This window comes from Anser anser (assembly GCF_964211835.1).
Source record: "Anser anser genome assembly, chromosome: 25".
Lineage (NCBI taxonomy): Eukaryota > Metazoa > Chordata > Aves > Anseriformes > Anatidae > Anser > Anser anser.
In genome coordinates, this window is record NC_139746.1 from 5,027,056 (window position 1) to 5,031,308 (window position 4,253).

Here is a 4,253-nt window from a genome sequence, read left to right on the forward strand (position 1 = left end):
GGTGGGGGGGGGGTCCCCGTCCTTTCCGCCGACCCCTCGAGTGTCTGGAGCTGTGTTTTTAAGCCTTGTTATCGAGTAATCCTTTAATCTTTTAATCCCCTCAAATAACCATATTTTTCTATAGGAGGGCAACAAAAATTAGATATTTTTCCTTCCCAGTTTGTTACGGGGCGAAGCGTGCGCTGCGCGCTGTATTTTTAGGCACGCTGCGTAGTCCTGAACAAACAGGAACATAATCTCCGTCTGTCTGCTGCTCAAATGATTCCAGCGTGATAAATAATACACTAAATAATTTATTATATATTTTAAAATAAAATTAAAGCGAGCTACGCTGCCATTCCTTTTTTTTTTTTTTTTTAATTTGCAATTTCCTCCCTCCTTTCTTTCTTTCTTTCTTTCTTTCCTTTCTTTTTTTTTCGCCCTGCTACGAGGGGACTCGGCGAGCCCTGATCATTTTTACAAGGGATCAGCTCGATTTTAACAGGGATTTTGTGGACGCCCGAGGTTGATTTCATCCGTCCCCGCATCCCCTCTGCCCGCTAGCCCCGCCGTGCGCAGACCGAGGTGCCGGACGTTACACGGCAGGATTTGCGCCTCGCGGGGGATATTTTACCGAGCTGTTTGTCAGGCATCGAAGTACGCGGCCGGCCTTATGGAAATGAGAGCTAATTTTGTTCCAGCTTTCTATCAAAAAATACATTTTTTTTTCTTTATATTTACAAGCTCGAAAACTTTTTTTTTTTTTTTTTTTTTTAATTTTCGATCACCATCTGCTACCCCCAGAAAAGCCCACTTCCCTCTTTCTAAGCCGAAAAAGGCTCCGAGCGCTTCACTCGCCTCGTCCCGGCTCAGCCCGCCCCGGGGAACGCCGACCCCGCCGAGCTCCCGCTCCCCTGCCCCGCGCACTCCCGGCCCCAAAACCCCACCCCGGGCACAATTTCCCCATTTTTCTCCCCGGCCTCCAGGCTCCCGCGGGGAATTTTTGGGGCTAAAACCCGCGCTCCGTGTCCCGGGGGGGGGGGGGCTGAGGATGCTCTGTTGAACAGCCCGGCCAAGCAGTGCCGGGAGGGGGGGGGGGTGCAGAAAAAAAGGCAAAAAAAAAAAGGGTGGTTTTGGGGAAGGGAAGGCAGGGCTGGGTTTTTATTTTCACTTCTGCACGGGCCCGGCTGCGGGGACGGCCGGGAAGGGTTTTTGCACGAGCGGGGCCTGCCGCCTTTATTTATTTTTGCAACGCTCTTAAAATATTTCCTGGATGCTCCCGAGGCTGGGACACCCCGAAGGATTCCCGGCCGCCGGAATTCGTCCCGGTCCTCCTACACCGGCGAGGGGCCCGCGCCCGCCTCAGCCGCGCCGTGCTCACAGGGGCTCGGGGCACCCAAGGGTGCGGGCGCAGGGTGCGGCACCCATGGGTGCAGAAAGCACCTGGCCCCCCGCTGCCGTCCCGGCCACGGGACCCCCCCAGCCTCAGCCCGCGTCCCTCGTGGCAACCACAGGCTAAAAATCCGATGATCCTTATTTTTATTATTATTATTGTTATTTTTTCAGCGCTACGAGAGGAGGTAAAAAAACCAACAGCCAGACCAACCCCGATTTAATTTTCCCGTGCAGGTCACCGCCGCTGCCTCGGATAATAAAAAAGCCACCTCGGGGTGCGGCGCTTCCCCGCCGCGATTTCGCATCGGGTTAAGGCCGGGGGTTACGCCGGGTTACTCCCCCTCGCTCCGAGTGCCCGGATCAGGCCCTTTGCTGAACTGCTGGGGTTTGCATCCCAAAATCAGCGCCGGGAGCAAGTGGGGAACCCCCCCCCCTCCCCCGTGCAACGTCCTGCAGTGGGGGGCTCCCCTCGCCCCCCCCTCCAAGGCCCGGTTTTGTTTCCAAGGGCATTTCATGGCTGGTTGGTGCTGCCAGGGCGCCGGCGCCAACTTTTGGGTGCAGGCACCCCCCCCCGAACCATCGCCGAAATTCCCCCCGGCCTCATTAGCCCTATTTTGGGCTCTTTTCTAGCATTTCTCCCATTTCATTTAATATTTTTCAAAGGCCTCGTTCAGCTCGGGTGCAGCACCCGGCACCGCCGAGCCGCGTCCCTCGGCAGAAACGGGGAGAGAAAGGGAAATAACGGGCGTATGGACGGCTTCGCCGTCTTACGGCAACTTTAGGGAGAATATTCTGGTTTTGACCAGAATTTATTTACTTTATTTCTGCATATGGCTCTTGGCCTGGGTCCCATGCAGGCAGAGGTCTGTCCCGGCTCAATTCAAAGCCAAAACGTGCAATGAAAAATAATTTCTTTTTTCTTTTCTCTTTCTTCATAATCAGGTTTTTAACTGGTGGAATCACGGCTGGTTGGGGGGGGGGGCGGATTTCAGCTCAAAAAAAAAAATGCTGGCAGATTTCAGGGAATTATTCTGCAGAAATTTCAAGTATTTTGAGGATTTTTTTAGGATTTTTTTAGGATTTTTTTTTTGAGGTTCAATTTGCAGGTTAGAAGTAAAAAATAAAATAAAATCCCCATTTTATTTTTTTTCCCTCTGTATTTTTCAATCAGCCCAAACGCTCTGTCCCCGATCCGGGGGAACTCACCCTGAAAAACCCCCACGTGCAGCCTCCACAGGGAGGCCATTGGGAGGTCCGGCCTTATCAGGGCCCATCTCCCCAAACCGAACCTAAATCTCGCTTCTTTGCCCCGAAAAGGGTTTTGTATAGCATGCTACACGTGCGGTGCTCCCCGAGGTCGGGGCTTTCAGAGACACGACTCTCGCCGCGTGGAGCCGGGCACCGTGAACTCCTACAAACACCGAAATCTCACTCGTTAAATAAAAAAAAGCACAAAACCAAATGCAACCAGGAAATATTTCCTTGCATGATTTTTTTTTTTTTTTTAAGAAAGAAATCAAGCAAGCAAGCACAGCCGTTCTCCCGGGGCCCAGCAGGGCTTTTGTCAATATTTGGGAATTTTTGGAAATTTCTGGATTCGGAGCAAGGAACACGGCATCCCCTCAGCATCGCTCGGCCCGAGCACATCGAGATTGCCTTTTTCTTCCCCTGCCTCCAGCGACCCCCAGGGCCGGATGCTCCCCCCAAAATAACGTCCCTGGCCGGGATCCCAAAATAATGCTCTCAGTCCCTGCAGCGGGAGCATCCCGGTGCCGTGGACGGGGCCGTGGTGCCGCCGGGTGCCTCGGGGTCACCGGGTGCCTCAGTGCCACCAGGTGCCACGGCCACCACCCCGCAGCACCCGGTCGGGGGGGGCCTGGAACACCAACGGAGGGGGCAGTGCTGGGGGGTGACGGGGAAATGAGGCCAAATCTCGCTTTTCTGGTTCGGGTGCGAGGAGCGGAAAGCGAACGCGGGCGGCGGTGAGCCCTGGGGGGGTCAGCGCCCCGTCCCCATGCCGATGGGTCAGGGCCCCCCCATGTGCTGGTCAGGGGGAGAAAAGGGCGCCGATGGCTGCGTTTTGGGGCCTGAACAAGGAGGGCGAGGAAAAAAAATATATATATAAAAACTGGTGGAATCGGGGTCGGTTGCCAAAGCAAGCAGCAGCATGGGGAGGGGACGAGCTACCTGATGGGGGGGCAACGCGGGCCGGGCCGGGCCGCCGGTGGGAAAAGTTTAGCAACTCACACGATCAATTGCCAACATACTTCTATAGCTAAATGCAATTACTACAGACAAATTGGCATGGATATTCGCCTCGCAAACCTCTCCATCCACACAAAGGGCTTTTTTTTTTTTTTTTTCCCTTTTTTCCCCCCCCTTTCCCTTCTATGATTTTATGAGAGAGGAAAATTACTCAGATGCCGAATGTACTGTAAGTAATAAGGGCTTTGAAAATAGGCTCCTAATTAAAAATGATACCACTGCTCATTTGTTTTTAAGAACACATTCAACTTTTTCTTCCCTGCTGCATTCAAATGTTGGGGTTGCTGGCGTTTTTTTGTGAAAACTGGCTTTCCGTTTCGCGATTCTGGTTTTATTTGCCTCCCCCCGCCCCCCTCCGGGGTCTGCTTTGAATTAGCGAAATCCAAATCCAAGAATCTGCAGAGGGATATTATAGAATTTTCCATGTCCTTATTATTTTTTTTATTAGCGGGACCGGGCAGCTCGGGTGAGCGGGGAGGAAAAATGGCTTTTGTGGTTTTCGGCAGTTGTGCGAGCCGCGGGCGCTGGGGCCGTGGGGGCGGCAGTGGGCCGGGGGGGGGCCGATTTCCAAACGCTTGGGGCACGGGGAGCCGCCGGGCGGTGGGAATCTGGGG